The sequence below is a fragment of the Phyllobates terribilis genome, unplaced genomic scaffold (assembly GCF_046119375.1).
Source record: "Phyllobates terribilis strain yellow unplaced genomic scaffold, ASM4611937v1 Scaffold_236__1_contigs__length_3049075, whole genome shotgun sequence".
Taxonomy (NCBI): domain Eukaryota; kingdom Metazoa; phylum Chordata; class Amphibia; order Anura; family Dendrobatidae; genus Phyllobates; species Phyllobates terribilis.
This window is the reverse complement of record NW_027362996.1, coordinates 686780-707842: the sequence shown is the minus strand read 5'-3', so window position 1 is coordinate 707842 and position 21063 is coordinate 686780. Positions and strand designations below refer to the sequence as shown.

The following is a 21063-nucleotide window of genomic DNA, read 5'->3' as shown; positions in this document are numbered from 1 at the left end:
GAAAAGCAAAGCCAAAGAGTCCATCCCAAAATCCGACAAACAAGCAAAATGAACAAAAAACATTGAATTCAATACTTTCTGATTTTAGAAACTGCATTAAAGAAGGGGTGCACCGGTCCTGGAGATACTGCAATACCAGGTCAATGCGTGGAGTGGACAGAGCAAGCTCTTTTTCCATCTCCCTGTTCTAAAAATCCATTTAATATATGGTCCCCAGATAGGGGACGTATCAGATATTAAACTGATAAGAACAGATACTACACTTGATCTTAGCCAAAAGGCCGAGAAGCGATAACCAGAATTGGTTTCGAACTACGGAGCCACCCAAGGATCCTGAAGAGTCCATTTGTGGAGATGAGCTCCTGGACTCCCGTTAAGAAGACATGTTGTCAACCTCTAGATCCCTTACATGCCTGCACTTTTCGGCTTGCTGCTGCTGCAATCCACGCGTTTTAGATCTGCATAACTCCACCTCATTAAACACAGCACCCTCACCCCCTGCTGTTCCCACCCGCCTCAACACCGTTGGAAGGGAGGAGAACCAATTAAGGCGGGGGGTGGGGTGGAACGAGCAGCTGTCTACCCTTAGCAGGAGGGCTGCTGATTACTTACCTCTCCTGCTGCTGCTGGCTGTCCAGCAGCAGACTGAAGGTGGCTGCTGCTGTGCGCAGGTATATAAAGGCTCAGAGCCTATTATGACACGCGCAGCCAGCGTTCCATTGCCACATTCCATCTACTGCAGGCAGGATACCTGGCTGGCTGAATGTCGCTGAGAAGCTCACAGAGACCGCCATAAGCAACAGTTTAACAGAATGCCACAGACTAATCAACCAAACTTTTTGGGTTGGGTTCTCTTTTATAGTCTGCAGGCATTAATTGAAAGAAGTCAGTGTTCCAGCAGAGGGAGACAACGTTTCAGAAAAGGCATTGTAGCAAGCCAAAAAAGAAATTTTAAGCGCAGCAGAGTAACCAGCGCACATACCTGTTAGCTCAGGTGAGTTTAAAAGGCTGCTGTTGATAACAAGGGCATTTGCTAAATAGATGGTGTGTGTGCAACAATATACTGAAAGGTCAATTATATTGTGCAGCTTATCTCACCACCTGTAGTTATTTAGGTGAAAGCTCCAAAATGCTTGCCTAATATGTCTGTTTATCCAAAAAGAAGTAAAGAGGGAGAGCTAGAAAGATAGCATTGCGTTACATTACATGGCAATGCAATGCACAGTTGCTGAAGTTGAACCAAAATGAGCTTGTCATCTGGCTTCTGCAACTTTGAGCATGAAAAATCCAATGAGGAGAAGAAAAGCAAAGCCAAAGAGTCCATCCCAAAATCCGACAAACAAGCAAAATGAACAAAAAACATTGAATTCAATACTTTCTGATTTTAGAAACTGCATTAAAGAAGGGGTGCACCGGTCCTGGAGATACTGCAATACCAGGTCAATGCGTGGAGTGGACAGAGCAAGCTCTTTTTCCATCTCCCTGTTCTAAAAATCCATTTAATATATGGTCCCCAGATAGGGGACGTATCAGATATTAAACTGATAAGAACAGATACTACACTTGATCTTAGCCAAAAGGCCGAGAAGCGATAACCAGAATTGGTTTCGAACTACGGAGCCACCCAAGGATCCTGAAGAGTCCATTTGTGGAGATGAGCTCCTGGACTCCCGTTAAGAAGACATGTTGTCAACCTCTAGATCCCTTACATGCCTGCACTTTTCGGCTTGCTGCTGCTGCAATCCACGCGTTTTAGATCTGCATAACTCCACCTCTTTAAACACAGCACCCTCACCCCCTGCTGTTCCCACCCGCCTCAACACCGTTGGAAGGGAGGAGAACCAATTAAGGCGGGGGGTGGGGTGGAACGAGCAGCTGTCTACCCTTAGAAGGAGGGCTGCTGATTACTTACCTCTCCTGCTGCTGCTGGCTGTCCAGCAGCAGACTGAAGGTGGCTGCTGCTGTGCGCAGGTATATAAAGGCTCAGAGCCTATTATGACACGCGCAGCCAGCGTTCCATTGCCACATTCCATCTACTGCAGGCAGGATACCTGGCTGGCTGAATGTCGCTGAGAAGCTCACAGAGACCGCCATAAGCAACAGTTTAACAGAATGCCACAGACTAATCAACCAAACTTTTTGGGTTGGGTTCTCTTTTATAGTCTGCAGGCATTAATTGAAAGAAGTCAGTGTTCCAGCAGAGGGAGACAACGTTTCAGAAAAGGCATTGTAGCAAACCAAAAAAGAAATTTTAAGCGCAGCAGAGTAACCAGCGCACATACCTGTTAGCTCAGGTGAGTTTAAAAGGCTGCTGTTGATAACAAGGGCATTTGCTAAATAGATGGTGTGTGTGCAACAACATACTGAAAGGTCAATTATATTGTGCAGCTTATCTCACCACCTGTAGTTATTTAGGTGAAAGCTCCAAAATGCTTGCCTAATATGTCTGTTTATCCAAAAGGAAGTAAAGAGGGAGAGCTAGAAAGATAGCATTGCGTTACATTACATGGCAATGCAATGCACAGTTGCTGAAGTTGAACCAAAATGAGCTTGTCATCTGGCTTCTGCAACTTTGAACATGAAAAATCCAATGAGGAGAAGAAAAGCAAAGCCAAAGAGTCCATCCCAAAATCCGACAAACAAGCAAAATGAACAAAAAACATTGAATTCAATACTTTCTGATTTTAGAAACTGCATTAAAGAAGGGGTGCACCGGTCCTGGAGATACTGCAATACCAGGTCAATGCGTGGAGTGGACAGAGCAAGCTCTTTTTCCATCTCCCTGTTCTAAAAATCCATTTAATATATGGTCCCCAGATAGGGGACGTATCAGATATTAAACTGATAAGAACAGATACTACACTTGATCTTAGCCAAAAGGCCGAGAAGCGATAACCAGAATTGGTTTCGAACTACGGAGCCACCCAAGGATCCTGAAGAGTCCATTTGTGGAGATGAGCTCCTGGACTCCCGTTAAGAAGACATGTTGTCAACCTCTAGATCCCTTACATGCCTGCACTTTTCGGCTTGCTGCTGCTGCAATCCACGCGTTTTAGATCTGCATAACTCCACCTCTTTAAACACAGCACCCTCACCCCCTGCTGTTCCCACCCGCCTCAACACCGTTGGAAGGGAGGAGAACCAATTAAGGCGGGGGGTGGGGTGGAACGAGCAGCTGTCTACCCTTAGCAGGAGGGCTGCTGATTACTTACCTCTCCTGCTGCTGCTGGCTGTCCAGCAGCAGACTGAAGGTGGCTGCTGCTGTGCGCAGGTATATAAAGGCTCAGAGCCTATTATGACACGCGCAGCCAGCGTTCCATTGCCACATTCCATCTACTGCAGGCAGGATACCTGGCTGGCTGAATGTCGCTGAGAAGCTCACAGAGACCGCCATAAGCAACAGTTTAACAGAATGCCACAGACTAATCAACCAAACTTTTTGGGTTGGGTTCTCTTTTATAGTCTGCAGGCATTAATTGAAAGAAGTCAGTGTTCCAGCAGAGGGAGACAACGTTTCAGAAAAGGCATTGTAGCAAACCAAAAAAGAAATTTTAAGCGCAGCAGAGTAACCAGCGCACATACCTGTTAGCTCAGGTGAGTTTAAAAGGCTGCTGTTGATAACAAGGGCATTTGCTAAATAGATGGTGTGTGTGCAACAATATACTGAAAGGTCAATTATATTGTGCAGCTTATCTCACCACCTGTAGTTATTTAGGTGAAAGCTCCAAAATGCTTGCCTAATATGTCTGTTTATCCAAAAGGAAGTAAAGAGGGAGAGCTAGAAAGATAGCATTGCGTTACATTACATGGCAATGCAATGCACAGTTGCTGAAGTTGAACCAAAATGAGCTTGTCATCTGGCTTGTGCAGCTTTGAACATGAAAAATCCAATGAGGAGAAGAAAAGCAAAGCCAAAGAGTCCATCCCAAAATCCGACAAACAAGCAAAATGAACAAAAAACATTGAATTCAATACTTTCTGATTTTAGAAACTGCATTAAAGAAGGGGTGCACCGGTCCTGGAGATACTGCAATACCAGGTCAATGCGTGGAGTGGACAGAGCAAGCTCTTTTTCCATCTCCCTGTTCTAAAAATCCATTTAATATATGGTCCCCAGATAGGGGACGTATCAGATATTAAACTGATAAGAACAGATACTACACTTGATCTTAGCCAAAAGGCCGAGAAGCGATAACCAGAATTGGTTTCGAACTACGGAGCCACCCAAGGATCCTGAAGAGTCCATTTGTGGAGATGAGCTCCTGGACTCCCGTTAAGAAGACATGTTGTCAACCTCTAGATCCCTTACATGCCTGCACTTTTCGGCTTGCTGCTGCTGCAATCCACGCGTTTTAGATCTGCATAACTCCACCTCTTTAAACACAGCACCCTCACCCCCTGCTGTTCCCACCCGCCTCAACACCGTTGGAAGGGAGGAGAACCAATTAAGGCGGGGGGTGGGGTGGAACGAGCAGCTGTCTACCCTTAGCAGGAGGGCTGCTGATTACTTACCTCTCCTGCTGCTGCTGGCTGTCCAGCAGCAGACTGAAGGTGGCTGCTGCTGTGCGCAGGTATATAAAGGCTCAGAGCCTATTATGACACGCGCAGCCAGCGTTCCATTGCCACATTCCATCTACTGCAGGCAGGATACCTGGCTGGCTGAATGTCGCTGAGAAGCTCACAGAGACCGCCATAAGCAACAGTTTAACAGAATGCCACAGACTAATCAACCAAACTTTTTGGGTTGGGTTCTCTTTTATAGTCTGCAGGCATTAATTGAAAGAAGTCAGTGTTCCAGCAGAGGGAGACAACGTTTCAGAAAAGGCATTGTAGCAAACCAAAAAAGAAATTTTAAGCGCAGCAGAGTAACCAGCGCACATACCTGTTAGCTCAGGTGAGTTTAAAAGGCTGCTGTTGATAACAAGGGCATTTGCTAAATAGATGGTGTGTGTGCAACAATATACTGAAAGGTCAATTATATTGTGCAGCTTATCTCACCACCTGTAGTTATTTAGGTGAAAGCTCCAAAATGCTTGCCTAATATGTCTGTTTATCCAAAAAGAAGTAAAGAGGGAGAGCTAGAAAGATAGCATTGCGTTACATTACATGGCAATGCAATGCACAGTTGCTGAAGTTGAACCAAAATGAGCTTGTCATCTGGCTTCTGCAACTTTGAACATGAAAAATCCAATGAGGAGAAGAAAAGCAAAGCCAAAGAGTCCATCCCAAAATCCGACAAACAAGCAAAATGAACAAAAAACATTGAATTCAATACTTTCTGATTTTAGAAACTGCATTAAAGAAGGGGTGCACCGGTCCTGGAGATACTGCAATACCAGGTCAATGCGTGGAGTGGACAGAGCAAGCTCTTTTTCCATCTCCCTGTTCTAAAAATCCATTTAATATATGGTCCCCAGATAGGGGACGTATCAGATATTAAACTGATAAGAACAGATACTACACTTGATCTTAGCCAAAAGGCCGAGAAGCGATAACCAGAATTGGTTTCGAACTACGGAGCCACCCAAGGATCCTGAAGAGTCCATTTGTGGAGATGAGCTCCTGGACTCCCGTTAAGAAGACATGTTGTCAACCTCTAGATCCCTTACATGCCTGCACTTTTCGGCTTGCTGCTGCTGCAATCCACGCGTTTTAGATCTGCATAACTCCACCTCTTTAAACACAGCACCCTCACCCCCTGCTGTTCCCACCCGCCTCAACACCGTTGGAAGGGAGGAGAACCAATTAAGGCGGGGGGTGGGGTGGAACGAGCAGCTGTCTACCCTTAGCAGGAGGGCTGCTGATTACTTACCTCTCCTGCTGCTGCTGGCTGTCCAGCTGCAGACTGAAGGTGGCTGCTGCTGTGCGCAGGTATATAAAGGCTCAGAGCCTATTATGACTCGCGCAGCCAGCGTTCCATTGCCACATTCCATCTACTGCAGGCAGGATACCTGGCTGGCTGAATGTCGCTGAGAAGCTCACAGAGACCGCCATAAGCAACAGTTTAACAGAATGCCACAGACTAATCAACCAAACTTTTTGGGTTGGGTTCTCTTTTATAGTCTGCAGGCATTAATTGAAAGAAGTCAGTGTTCCAGCAGAGGGAGACAACGTTTCAGAAAAGGCATTGTAGCAAACCAAAAAAGAAATTTTAAGCGCAGCAGAGTAACCAGCGCACATACCTGTTAGCTCAGGTGAGTTTAAAAGGCTGCTGTTGATAACAAGGGCATTTGCTAAATAGATGGTGTGTGTGCAACAATATACTGAAAGGTCAATTATATTGTGCAGCTTATCTCACCACCTGTAGTTATTTAGGTGAAAGCTCCAAAATGCTTGCCTAATATGTCTGTTTATCCAAAAGGAAGTAAAGAGGGAGAGCTAGAAAGATAGCATTGCGTTACATTACATGGCAATGCAATGCACAGTTGCTGAAGTTGAACCAAAATGAGCTTGTCATCTGGCTTCTGCAACTTTGAACATGAAAAATCCAATGAGGAGAAGAAAAGCAAAGCCAAAGAGTCCATCCCAAAATCCGACAAACAAGCAAAATGAACAAAAAACATTGAATTCAATACTTTCTGATTTTAGAAACTGCATTAAAGAAGGGTGCACCGGTCCTGGAGATACTGCAATACCAGGTCAATGCGTGGAGTGGACAGAGCAAGCTCTTTTTCCATCTCCCTGTTCTAAAAATCCATTTAATATATGGTCCCCAGATAGGGGACGTATCAGATATTAAACTGATAAGAACAGATTTTTTTTTTTTTTTTTTTTTTTCTCCTCAGACGAGGAAATTCCACAGTCTATGGAAACCAGACAAAGGAAAATTCCATCAAAACAGCTGCGTCAAATCCAATACGCAATTTGCTGTCCCCATCATCATCGGAAATATTTATTTCATATTTCAAAACAACAATAACAAAAATCAAGAGGTACTAACAATATATCTCCACTTTTTAACTTTCCATATTCCCTCCGCATCCACTTCCCCTCTCCTCTTTTTGTCCCATAGGAAACACACATACATCTTCCCCAAAATCACCTTCACACTATCCTTTACAGCAATTTCCTTCCTTTTAAACACATACACATTCCTCACATCCCATAACACTTCCTTTATACATGCAAGCATCAACCACAAGACTCTTTCCTTCGTCCCATCACATATTCCCAAACCAAACATAAACAACTCAAAAGACAACAAATTCACACCACACAATTCTTTACACAAAGGCCCCATTCTCCCAATCACATCTCTAGCATACTGGCAATTCCAAAAAACATACAACACACTTTCCCTTCCACCACAGCCATTTCTTGGACACATTTCACTCCTCACCAAACCTCTATTCCTCTGAAACTCTCTCACAGGTAATACTCCATGTAAAGACTGCCACACAACTTCACTCTGTTTGTTGGTCATACCACTCATCCGCACTTTCTTCCAAACCTTCTGCACATCACCACCCCTAACCATATTTATTCCACATTCTACCTCTCTACATTCAATCATCCTATACACAGCCTTCTTATTCTCCAGCAATCTCACATCTGCATCACACAGTTCATACCTCACCAAAAACGTATAAACCCACACATACCATACAGGCACCTCAAAAGCAATCGGACATCGCAAATCCCTTTCTTGCCACTTTAAACGAAACAAATACGCTCCAAATAAATACCTACACATAGATGAAAACTTTCCATCCGCCCTAATCACTTTCAAAACAAACACAACGATATTCACACCAAAAAACACGTCCAAATTCGGAAAACCCAAACCACCTTTTTCCACTCTTTTAACCAAAATTTCTCTCCTAGCTCTCTCCATTTTCGAGTTCCACAAAAAAACAAATAAAATTCTATTCAAGCTTCTCATACACATATATCCTGGTGGAAATACTACCGCAATATATAAAAATATTGGCAACACCACACTCTTAACAATTAAAATCTTCCCAAAAAAGGATAAACTCCTCAATTTTCAAAAATTCAACTTCTGCTCAACTTTTCCTTTCGCATCATCCCAACTTTCTTTCCCATCCAAACTCTCTGAAAACTTCACACCCAAAACTTTAATAGGTCCATTCACTACATTCACACCTACATCCCTACTTAAACTTCCGCCTCCAAAACCCTTACACTCACTCTTTTCCCAATTCACTTTAAACGCAGATGCACCACAAAAAATAGACACTAACAACTTCACCCGCCTCACCGAACATTCAGAATCACATAATACACACACGTCATCCATATAACCACTCACCTTCCATTCTTTTCCTCCACCTCCCGGCACTTGCACACCACGAATTACCTTATCTTTCCTCAGCATACACAACAATGGCTCAATTGCACAAATAAATGCTACAGGGGACAAAGGACACCCCTGTCGCACACCCGAAAACACATTCACTTTCCTACCCACATACCCATTCATTAAAACACAGCTATAAACACCCGCATACAAACTTCTCACTCGCCCAACAAAATCAGCCGGAAAACCCATTTTTAACAACACTCTGAACAAAAAACCATGCGACAACCTATCATAAGCCTTTTCAAAATCCAAACTTAACAAAAATACACTCTTCTTACGACCCATGCAATCCCATAGACAATCTCTTAACATACACACACACTCATGAATCCGCCTCCCAGGTACCGCACAACACTGCTCATCCCCAATCACACTCTCTATCACATCACGCATCCTATTAGCCATAAGTTTTGCATAGATTTTATAATCACAATTAAGTTTTTTACCAGGATATATAAAGATTACCCAGTAAAACATGAAGTACCAAAATAATTTTAAAATAAATATTTTATTTAAACATATTAAAATCCAGAATTAGACCATAAAAAGAGAAAGGTACCAAACATGAGGAGGCAGGAGAAACAACACTGAAATCTTAGGAAAGTTTGAGCAGTCTTATAATAATTTGATTATGCTATGAATGAAGCACTAATCACAAATGAAAAGAGTGTAGTGGTGTAATATATAGCAGCATAGGATGTCAAAAAGAAATTAATTCATCATGCCACACATTGGATCAAATCAACAGGGCAGCAGTGCTGTGGCATACTAGTGCTCTCGTGCATACAGATGTATAGACCCGCATTATTCATTAATTGCATGGACAGCACCTGCGGCCGAAGTGATCGATTCAGTGCATATAAATAAATAAAAGATCTCCTGCTGTCACTAACACCTAATACTAGATGGATACATTCAATACATAAGTATATCTAAACAATGAAGTGTAAGAAACTTATTCCATACCAGTGTGGATGCTCCTGCTTCCTGCCCCGACGCGCACGTTTCGCATTAGCTTCTTCGGAAGGCGTGTGACTGCTCAAACTTTCCTAAGATTTCAGTGTTGTTTCTCCTGCCTCCTCATGTTTGGTACCTTTCTCTTTTTATGGTCTAATTCTGGATTTTAATATGTTTAAATAAAATATTTATTTTAAAATTATTTTGGTACTTCATGTTTTACTGGGTAATCTTTATATATCCTGGTAAAAAACTTTTGTGGTAATAATTGAATGTTCGGAAGTACTATTAACTTAATCTGGACACTTCTTGTGAAAAATAATCACAATTAAGTAACGTTATTGGCCTCCAATTCCTCAGACTTTTCAAATCCCCTTTCTTAGGAATTAACACAACCATACCTGCACGCATACTCTCAGCCACCTCCATGTTTCCCCACATATACTTACATACATCCACAAAGTCCTTACCAATCACACCCCACATCACACGATAAAATTCTACTGGGAGGCCATCCTCCCCCGGCGTCTTATTCAAAGCCATACTACACATAACCTTCCATACCTCATCACCAGTCACCTCACCCATCACTCTCTCTCTTTCTGCTTCACTCAACTTACTCTCTAACACACTCAAAACATCATTCTCCAAACATTCATCCCTCTGTTTCACTGCATACAGATCCTCATAAAACTTAGCCACCTCTTCACACATATCCTCTCCACTCACCTCACTTCCATCTGCTCCATACACCACGCTCATACTCTGTTTCTTTCCAAAAACTTTTTTAAAGAAAAACCGAGAACATTTCTCATCCTGCTCCATCTTATCAATCTTTGCCCTAAACACTATGCTTCTCCCTCTCTCCAACAAAAACTCACTAATCTCCTTTTTTACCTCTAAAATATCCTCCTCCACCTCAACTCCTCCTTCCCTTAACTTATACAAACCGCTCAACCGCGAGTTCAGTTTAACAAAACTCTCTCTTTTAATTGCTGCATACTTGTATCCTAAATTTTTAAAGAACATTTTTGTTTGTTTCTTCACCCAGTCCCACCACTCACAAACATTCCCAAACTCATTTTTATGCTTACACCATTCTTCATACCGCCTTTCATACTCCTTTCTCACATCTTCATTCTCTAACAGTTTAACATTTAACTTCCACAATCCTCTCCCAAACACTCCATCAACTTTTATATCCAACTCACACAACATACACACATGATCTGAAAAAAGAACGTTTTCCTGCCTATAATTAACAGAAACCATATTTTTAGAAATAAAACAATAATCCAATCTGGATTGTACCCTACCACTCTCAGAAAAGAAAGTGTTCAACAAAGGATTCATGTTACACACGCGCTGCATATCACACAACCCAAAATCATTCACTAACTCCAATAATGCTTTCCCAGACACATCCACATTCACTCTCCCCACATCACAGTTCATATCACCCACAATTACCACAGGTATTCTTCCTGGAACAAAAAGCTTAATTTTTTCAAATAAATTTTTGCGCTCATTTTTTTCAACTGGCGCATAAACATTAATAACACAAAACTTTACATTCTTGTATACAAAATTAGCAAGGATACATCTCCCCACCTCAATAACCAAATAATCACTCAAAACAACCTCCCTTCCTTTAACCAAAATACCCACACCATCATTCTTATTACATGCACTCCCCGACCACACAGACGCTCCATAAGACCATTCATCCCCTTTCACACCATCCACTACCCCACATTGTTGTAAACAAAAATAGATGCATTTTGCATAGCTAAAAACTCAAAAATAGCAGCTCTTCTTACTTTACTTTTAAACACTCTTACGTTTTGGGACACTATGGTAAATCCCATAATACTTCTACTCCTTCACCAATTACACAAAGAAATAGCCTTTGGCCTAAACCAAAGCTCACAAGAGGACAAAAAGAAAAAACATTTACAATATTATATGGTGACACTATCCAGCACCACCACTATCCTCCTCCGCCATCAGAACAGAACAGCTGGTTTCCGACCCGCTGGCTTCACCAGCCACACTCCTCATTCTGGCAGTTCTGATCTTCCTCTGAGGCTCACTAAAATCTGCATCATCACTGCCCCCACCATCCTCCCTACGACTCTTCTTTGCACCCCTATCATCCTCCGAAGAAAAATCTTCAATGTTTTCAGGACCCGAAGGGTGTTCAGGACTGTCGGGTTCCGAGATTTGCACTTCACATCCTGTTGCGTCCATTGCCTCTCCAAAAGTCATCATCTCAGGCAGCTCTGCTTCCACCACTTTCCTAGATATTCTCGCAGACACTGCCTTTTTCTCCACCTTTGCCACTTCCCTCCAGAACTCCTTTTCTTCCCTCCGCTTCTTCCTCATTTCTTCAGCAGAAGAAGAACATGGTCTCAGGGACACCTCCTCTGGCGCCGTAGAGGGAGAGGCTCTACCAGTTTCCCGCCTCCTTCCCTCTCTCTCCTCCCTCTCCAATCTTTCCAGCACTTTCAGTGCGCTTGCCATCTGCCTCCTCTCCAGCTCCTCCTCCTTCTGTTCTTTATCAGAACGTCTAGGTGCACTCATAGGACAGTCCTTATACATGTGATCACTACTGCCACAGACATCACAGGACTTGGCCTCTGGACACTGGTTGGCCATATGCCCCTCCTTTCTGCAATTTCGGCAACACTGCCCTTTAAGGCATGTTACCATGGTATGTCCGAAAGAAAAGCATCTACGGCAAAACATGGGCTGGCCTGGGTAAAAGAGGAAACCTCTATGGCCTGCAACGGAAAAATTTGATGGAGGGTGTCTAAAGCCCCCCACACTGTCAGGATGCCTTTTCAATTTCACACGGAATTTATACTGACAGTTAAAGATTCCTAGACAATTGACTTGCTTCACTCCCTTCCGCACATATTCACAGTAGCGAGAGAGGAAGCACTCCAGCAGCTCAGGGTCTGTAAAAGGGTTATAGACAGTCACAGTCACCTCCTTTTCTTGCAGACCAAACAAAGGTTCCCATCTAACTCCTTCCAAGCAGGGGTCACTAGAGTGACCAGGGAGCCATTCAAAGACATTAAGGCAAACATCCTGGTCCATAAAGGTAACGTCATAATTACCTTGACGTGAAAATTCGTTGACACTGAAGATCTCAGAACGTCTTGCTCCAGCTTTGCCTTCAACGATGTCTTGGACAATGAAAACCACGTTGTTCTTGTTCTGGTCAGATGGATCCACGGACAAACGGATGGTGTTCTTCACAAAAGACATCTTGGATTCTGTCGGTATGGAATACCACAGGAAAAAGCAGAAAATCCTCCACAAAAGGGTCCGGATTCCTCCAGGAGACTCGCACCAATCAAGGTACAGTCATACGATCGCAGCCAAAAGGCCGAGAAGCGATAACCAGAATTGGTTTCGGAATACGGTGCCACCCAAGGATCCTGAAGAGTCCATTTGTGGAGATGAGCTCCTGGACTCCCGTTAAGAAGACATGTTGTCAACCTCTAGATCCCTTACATGCCTGCACTTTTCGGCTTGCTGCTGCTGCAATCCACGCGTTTTAGATCTGCATAACTCCACCTCTTTAAACACAGCACCCTCACCCCCTGCTGTTCCCACCCGCCTCAACACCGTTGGAAGGGAGGAGAACCAATTAAGGCGGGGGGTGGGGTGGAACGAGCAGCTGTCTACCCTTAGCAGGAGGGCTGCTGATTACTTACCTCTCCTGCTGCTGCTGGCTGTCCAGCAGCAGACTGAAGGTGGCTGCTGCTGTGCGCAGGTATATAAAGGCTCAGAGCCTATTATGACACGCGCAGCCAGCGTTCCATTGCCACATTCCATCTACTGCAGGCAGGATACCTGGCTGGCTGAATGTCGCTGAGAAGCTCACAGAGACCGCCATAAGCAACAGTTTAACAGAATGCCACAGACTAATCAACCAAACTTTTTGGGTTGGGTTCTCTTTTATAGTCTGCAGGCATTAATTGAAAGAAGTCAGTGTTCCAGCAGAGGGAGACAACGTTTCAGAAAAGGCATTGTAGCAAACCAAAAAAGAAATTTTAAGCGCAGCAGAGTAACCAGCGCACATACCTGTTAGCTCAGGTGAGTTTAAAAGGCTGCTGTTGATAACAAGGGCATTTGCTAAATAGATGGTGTGTGTGCAACAATATACTGAAAGGTCAATTATATTGTGCAGCTTATCTCACCACCTGTAGTTATTTAGGTGAAAGCTCCAAAATGCTTGCCTAATATGTCTGTTTATCCAAAAGGAAGTAAAGAGGGAGAGCTAGAAAGATAGCATTGCGTTACATTACATGGCAATGCAATGCACAGTTGCTGAAGTTGAACCAAAATGAGCTTGTCATCTGGCTTCTGCAACTTTGAACATGAAAAATCCAATGAGGAGAAGAAAAGCAAAGCCAAAGAGTCCATCCCAAAATCCGACAAACAAGCAAAATGAACAAAAAACATTGAATTCAATACTTTCTGATTTTAGAAACTGCATTAAAGAAGGGGTGCACCGGTCCTGGAGATACTGCAATACCAGGTCAATGAGTGGAGTGGACAGAGCAAGCTCTTTTTCCATCTCCCTGTTCTAAAAATCCATTTAATATATGGTCCCCAGATAGGGGACGTATCAGATATTAAACTGATAAGAACAGATACTACACTTGATCTTAGCCAAAAGGCCGAGAAGCGATAACCAGAATTGGTTTCGAACTACGGAGCCACCCAAGGATCCTGAAGAGTCCATTTGTGGAGATGAGCTCCTGGACTCCCGTTAAGAAGACATGTTGTCAACCTCTAGATCCCTTACATGCCTGCACTTTTCGGCTTGCTGCTGCTGCAATCCACGCGTTTTAGATCTGCATAACTCCACCTCTTTAAACACAGCACCCTCACCCCCTGCTGTTCCCACCCGCCTCAACACCGTTGGAAGGGAGGAGAACCAATTAAGGCAGGGGGTGGGGTGGAACGAGCAGCTGTCTACCCTTAGCAGGAGGGCTGCTGATTACTTACCTCTCCTGCTGCTGCTGGCTGTCCAGCAGCAGACTGAAGGTGGCTGCTGCTGTGCGCAGGTATATAAAGGCTCAGAGCCTATTATGACATGCGCAGCCAGCGTTCCATTGCCACATTCCATCTACTGCAGGCAGGATACCTGGCTGGCTGAATGTCGCTGAGAAGCTCACAGAGACCGCCATAAGCAACAGTTTAACAGAATGCCACAGACTAATCAACCAAACTTTTTGGGTTGGGTTCTCTTTTATAGTCTGCAGGCATTAATTGAAAGAAGTCAGTGTTCCAGCAGAGGGAGACAACGTTTCAGAAAAGGCATTGTAGCAAACCAAAAAAGAAATTTTAAGCGCAGCAGAGTAACCAGCGCACATACCTGTTAGCTCAGGTGAGTTTAAAAGGCTGCTGTTGATAACAAGGGCATTTGCTAAATAGATGGTGTGTGTGCAACAATATACTGAAAGGTCAATTATATTGTGCAGCTTATCTCACCACCTGTAGTTATTTAGGTGAAAGCTCCAAAATGCTTGCCTAATATGTCTGTTTATCCAAAAGGAAGTAAAGAGGGAGAGCTAGAAAGATAGCATTGCGTTACATTACATGGCAATGCAATGCACAGTTGCTGAAGTTGAACCAAAATGAGCTTGTCATCTGGCTTCTGCAACTTTGAACATGAAAAATCCAATGAGGAGAAGAAAAGCAAAGCCAAAGAGTCCATCCCAAAATCCAACAAACAAGCAAAATGAACAAAAAACATTGAATTCAATACTTTCTGATTTTAGAAACTGCATTAAAGAAGGGGTGCACCGGTCCTGGAGATACTGCAATACCAGGTCAATGCGTGGAGTGGACAGAGCAAGCTCTTTTTCCATCTCCCTGTTCTAAAAATCCATTTAATATATGGTCCCCAGATAGGGGACGTATCAGATATTAAACTGATAAGAACAGATTTTTTTTTTTTTTTTTTTTTAAAACCACTCAGGTTTAGATATAAGCAAACAGTTAACCAGACTTCGTCATAAGTTATACTGCCACTTCATAAACATCATTGTGGTTTCTTTATTAAAGTATTATTCAACAAAAATACATCCAAGTAATCCTATGCCAGAGACATTTCCAGAAAAAATATCAACGGTATTTAACCATATCCTGCCACTTAAGGTATTTCCACACACCTTCAGAATCTGTTCCACCACCACCACCTTCTCTTGTATCCCACAAATAGATTACATATAGTCTTGCTAAGATCAACCTAATACAATCATTTACTGTTAAATTTACTCTTTTAAACACACACAAATTTCTCACATCCCACAAGCTCTCCTGCACACACACCATAATAAACCACATCATCCTTTCTAGGCCACGACGACTAGCACCAAAACCAAACATAGCCACTCTCCAATCAATAAACTTCACACCAGCAACCCCTTTACACAGTCCACCCACACCTTTCCACACATCATACGCAAAATTACAATCCCACATAAGGTGCCTCACCGTCTCATTCGCTCCACAACCATCCCTTGGACATACTGCAGATCTTATGAGATCTCTTTTCTTCTGAAAATCCCTCACTGGCAAAATATTATGAAGGCCCATCCATACTATATCTCGCTGTCTATTCGACACACCTTGAATGCTTAACTTCTTCCATACCCGCGCAACTTCCATAGAACGCAATCCCACCACATTACTCTCACACTCATTCACACACATCTTCCCCATCACCTTCTTAACCAACATAAAGTCTTTCATTGCAACTGCTAACAAATCATTCTTCCTCACAAACTTCTCAATCAAACCATACCACTCAGGACACTTAAAAGCAACAGGCACATTCTTATCACGCTTCACCCAATTCAGACCATACAGCATCCATCCAGCCAAATACTTACACATAAATGCCCCTTTATTATTCTTCCCAATCAAAATGACCGTAGTCTTAATAAAATGCAATGTTAGAAACACTTCAATATTCGGAAACTTCAGTCCCCCATACAAATATTGCTTAAACAAAATCTCTCTCTTAAGTCTTTCCATCCTACTGCCCCAAAAAAACACAAAAATTAGTTTCTCCACTTTTTTAATTTTCCTATAGGGCACTGGAAAAATACAAGAAACATAAAGCAAAATAGGGAGAATAACAGCCTTAATAATAAGAACCTTCCCTACCAAAGACAAAGAACGTAACTTCCAAAAATTCATCTTCCGCACAATCCGCTCACCACATTCATCCCAACTCTCATAACCTTTCAAATCATCATTAAAAAAAACTCCCAACACTTTAATTGCACCATTCACACCAGCCACACCATCCATCTTAATCCTATTGTCACCAAAACATTTAAACATGCATTTGTTCCAATTCACACGAAACGCTGACGCGCCACAAAAAAAATTCAACAACAATTTTACTCTCTCCATAGAGGCCACACTCTCACTCACCACTACTACATCATCCATATATCCTAAGACTTTCACAGTCATTCCACCACTCCCTGGCACTAACAAACCACGCACCACTTTCTCTTTCCGAATCATACACAGCAGTGGCTCAATCACACACACAAATAATACCGGTGACATGGGACAACCTTGCCTCACACCAGACCTAATACACACTTTCTCACTCAAAAACCCATTCACCAGAAATTCACTCACCACCTCCCCATACAATCCTCTCACGGCACGCACAAATTTCTCCGGAAAACCCATTCTACGCAAAACCTCAAATAGAAACACATGAGACACGCGATCAAACGCCTTTTCAAAGTCAACAGCCATCACCATACACTTCTGCTTTCTTACTTTACAATCCCACAACACATCTCTTAAAAGACACAGATTATCCGTCATACATCTACCAGGCACTGCACACACTTGATCTTTACCAATCACATCAGCTACAACCACACGCATCCGACACGCCAAAATTTTACTGAATACCTTGTAATCGGCGTTCAGAAGCGTAATTGGCCTCCAATTACTCAAACACCTTTTATCCCCTTTCTTATGGATTAAGACCACCACTCCCTCCTTCATTGAACTCGCAAGCATCCCATTCTCCCACATAAACTGACACACTTCCACTAAATCCATACCCATCACTTCCCACATCATAACATATAGCTCCACAGGCAAACCATCCTTCCCAGGCGTCACATTTTTCCTTGCACCAAACACCGCTTTCTTAACTTCCTCCTCAATCACTGCCTCACATAGACCAGAACATCCATCCTTATCCACCTTACAATCCAAAGTCTTAAGCACTTCTTCTTTCAAACTCTCATCCACCCACTTCCTGCCAAACAACTCAGCATAAAACGTGACCACTTCCTTCATTACATCCTCCCCACTCACACAAACACCATCCACATCAAAAATCTCCTCCATACCCTCCTTCTTACCATTTATTTTTTTAAAGAAATATCTTGAACACTTTTCATCTTTATCAAGATGGACCACCTTTGACCTAAAAATTATTTCCCTTCCCTTCCTCTCCAAAGTCCTCTTCAAATCCTCTCTCGCACTTCTTAACAAATCATCCACATCCACACCACACATCCTCATTTTCTCCAGCCATTCCACCCTCATCATTAAATCTTTATATTGACTCCTAACCATGGCAGCCTTTTTATAGCCCCATCGACGAAAAAACTTTTGCACTTCATACTTCATCCAATCCCACCACACCAACACACTTTCAAACTTACTCTTTTGAGATTTACACCAACTATATTTTTTCTTAAAATCATTCACAATTCTCTCATCCTCAAGCAAACTCACATTCAATTTCCACACACCTCTCCCATGCACCCGCCTTAAATCCCCTCTAAACTCACCTTTCAGGCACACATGGTCCGAAAAAGGAACTGAAAATTGAGAAAAACCATCACATATTATATTTTTAGAAAAAAACATCCTATCAATCCTAGATGTTATCCCACCCCTGTCAGCTTTATAGGTTGGTGGTGGTGGCTTCCCCAAATAAACCTCAGCAGCATCAAAAAAGAAAAAATCAGAAATAATGTTTGCCAATTTTTTTCCTGAGGCATCAACTTTCCCCTCAGTTACACAGTTAAAATCACCTGTTACTATCACAGGGACCCTACCAGGTAATTCTAAACATAATTTATCTAATAAACTTAACCTGTCTTCTTTTTTTGTAGGACCATAAATATTTATAATTTTAACTTTCCACCCCCTCCCACACACAACTGCAGAGATGCAACGACCCACCTCTATTACCTTATAATATTCAAAAACAAAATTTCTATTATTTAATACTATCCCAACTCCATCATTTTTATTCCCACTAGAGCCAGACCAGATATGCTGGCCATATGGCCAATCAGCGTCTTCCAGGGGTTCTTCTATACCACACTCCTGTAGACACATAATATCAAAAGAATGGTTATGTAAGAAGTCCAGAATCACAGATCTTCTAACTCTAGACTTTAAAAGTCTTACATTAAGGGACGCAATGTCCCAATTTGGTTTAGAGACCATTCTTTGGCTCAAAAACCAGAAACACCAGTCTCAGCAAAAAAACATGCCTTCCTTATCCTTTGTCATCCGGCGAACTCCCACTTAGCTGAAAGATAGTGGACTCCAAATTCTCCTCCAGGTAAGCCGTTGACGCAGGAGAAAGAGAAACCACTGGGTAATCCCGCTCACTCACCGGACTTGCCACGCATTGGCTACTTGATGGTTCAGACAACCGGGCCCTTTTATTCTTAGCGCGGTCCGGTTCCTCAGAAGACCTCACCCCAGTCTCAGTGAAGTCTCCTTGACCTCCAGCTCCCTCTTCATCCATACTTTCACTGCTCCAACTGAGAGCCGGGTCCCCTGGGATTTCCAAGGCTCCCTCACGTTCTTCACAAAAGGAGTCAATGAAACCCCCCTGATAGGAAGAAATGTCCATCTCAGCTGCCAGAACCTCTTCCACTCTCCCGGGCTCCACCAGTAGGTCAGCAGACGCCCTCACTGGAGCAGTCTCCACACGCTGTTCCACTACCTTCACCCTGGAAGAAACTGCGGCCTCAGGTGCCACACTCTTAGGCCTCGGAGAGTTCGAGACCACCTCAGAGTATGCCCTTGCCTTGCCCTCGTTCGCACGACGAGTACAATCCTTAAAGGCATGCCCCTCCATACCACAAGCATTGCAAACAATTGGATTGGTACAGTCCTTAGCAACATGCCCACTTTGGTTGCACTTGGAGCAAACAGGCACAGCAGTACAAACCTCTTGTAAGTGTCCGTACTTCTTACATTTCCTGCAAAAAACTGGGGCCTCAGGAAAGAAGAGAATACCCCTATCTCTCCCGATAGAGAAACTTTGGGGAGGGTAATGAACACCTCCAGGCTCCGAAGAACTTTCCCCAAATCTGACAAAATATCTGTATTTGCCAGTCCATAAGTTCTCCTCGTTCATGATTTTGTGACTGTTGCTCACAAAGTCACAATGCCTCTTAAGAAAAGTCGCAATGTCATGTTCGTGCACAAAGGGATTATACATAAATATGACTAGGGGAACATTGTCACGGGTGTGTTGCCACGAAGATCGTCACGAGTACACAGCCTGACTTCTCGCAGCTGACTTGTTGGTGCTTTGTGTTTTTTCGGCAGTGTAGGAGTTAATTCTCTCTCTCTCTGGGCTAGCTGAGGTCCAGCCTCGCCCAGCTGCAATCAATGCTTCTTTAGTGAGACTCCTTTATATTCCTGCAGGTCTGTTTGGGAGGTGTCGGTGAAAGCTTTTCATTCTGACTTACAGAGCGGATCGTGGTGTTTGGAGTTGCTGAGATAAGTGCATTTGGAAGTGTTTTTTCCCTTTCCTCGCTTTATCATTTATCTCCTTTCCCGTTGGTGTTCCCTCTGTTGTAGTTGTGTAGAAGTTGTATGCAAGGTGGTTTTGGTTTTTCCCTTGTACTGTCTCGTTCGTCTAAATACTGTGTGTGGGCATATTATTTCTGGTTCCCTATTGTTGTGATCGGGGTCCTTCTCAGGACTAGATTACTTAGGTGCAGGGATCCTCAGGAGGTAGGGGTTACGCTGGCGGCCTGGACCTCTGTACCTTTAACAGTACCTCCAGGTTGAGGGGTTAGTCAGGGTCCCAGCTTAGGGTCAGCTTAGGCCCCCTACCTCCAGTATTCTGTGACAGTGTGACATTTTCACCGACCATCTTAGTTTTCTCCAGCTACCATGGATCCAGTAGCCGGTCTAGCTCGGCAGTTGCAGAGTTTGTCCATGGGGCTGGCGGACGTTAAGTCCAAGGTTTTGCATCCTCCGGAGCAAGCCGGACCAGAACCTAAAGTAGCTCTCCCTGACAGGTTCACTGGGGGGCGAGACAAGTTTTTTGTTTTCCGGGAGGCATGCAAATTGTACTTTCGGCTGCGGCCTCGGTCATCGGGCAGTGAAGAACAAAGGGTGGGAATTGTCATCTCGCTCCTACAAGGGGACCCTCAATCTTGGGCGTTCTCTCTTCCCCCAAGCTCCCCGGTTCTCCAGTCAGTGGATAGGTTTTTCGCTGCTCTGGGACTCGTATATGATGACCCAGATCGGATCTCCCTTGCTGAGTCTAAGTTACGTAGGATTCAGCAGGGAGATCGTCCGGCGGAGGAATTCTGTTCGGAGTTCCGTAGGTGGGCCACGGACACCCAGTGGAATGACCCGGCTCTTAGGAGCCAGTTTTGTCATGGTTTATCCGACAAATTACAGGATGTGTTGGCACAGTATGACTCTCCCGCGTCACTGGAAGCCGC

The 21063-nt window shown here is 43.5% G+C and overlaps 8 non-coding genes across 8 annotated transcripts; all 8 read right to left on the bottom strand.

Annotated features, from left to right (window-relative positions):
* Window positions 1-102: 102 nt before the first annotated feature.
* On the bottom strand, window positions 103-293 carry LOC141217154 (U2 spliceosomal RNA). The gene has a single exon (XR_012286024.1). It is a non-coding gene; the product is annotated as a U2 spliceosomal RNA (small nuclear RNA).
* A 1109-nt stretch (window positions 294-1402) lies between these two features.
* Window positions 1403-1593, bottom strand: LOC141217153 (U2 spliceosomal RNA). Its single transcript, XR_012286023.1, has one exon. It is a non-coding gene; the product is annotated as a U2 spliceosomal RNA (small nuclear RNA).
* A 1109-nt stretch (window positions 1594-2702) lies between these two features.
* On the bottom strand, window positions 2703-2893 carry LOC141217152 (U2 spliceosomal RNA). The gene has a single exon (XR_012286022.1). It is a non-coding gene; the product is annotated as a U2 spliceosomal RNA (small nuclear RNA).
* A 1109-nt stretch (window positions 2894-4002) lies between these two features.
* On the bottom strand, window positions 4003-4193 carry LOC141217151 (U2 spliceosomal RNA). The gene has a single exon (XR_012286021.1). It is a non-coding gene; the product is annotated as a U2 spliceosomal RNA (small nuclear RNA).
* A 1109-nt stretch (window positions 4194-5302) lies between these two features.
* LOC141217149 (U2 spliceosomal RNA) lies at window positions 5303-5493 on the bottom strand. Its single transcript, XR_012286020.1, has one exon. It is a non-coding gene; the product is annotated as a U2 spliceosomal RNA (small nuclear RNA).
* A 1108-nt stretch (window positions 5494-6601) lies between these two features.
* On the bottom strand, window positions 6602-6795 carry LOC141216833 (U2 spliceosomal RNA). The gene has a single exon (XR_012285827.1). It is a non-coding gene; the product is annotated as a U2 spliceosomal RNA (small nuclear RNA).
* Window positions 6796-13795: 7000 nt separating this feature from the next.
* LOC141216495 (U2 spliceosomal RNA) lies at window positions 13796-13986 on the bottom strand. Its single transcript, XR_012285526.1, has one exon. It is a non-coding gene; the product is annotated as a U2 spliceosomal RNA (small nuclear RNA).
* A 1109-nt stretch (window positions 13987-15095) lies between these two features.
* Window positions 15096-15278, bottom strand: LOC141216800 (U2 spliceosomal RNA). The gene has a single exon (XR_012285805.1). It is a non-coding gene; the product is annotated as a U2 spliceosomal RNA (small nuclear RNA).
* Between the last annotated feature and the right edge of the window lie 5785 nt (window positions 15279-21063).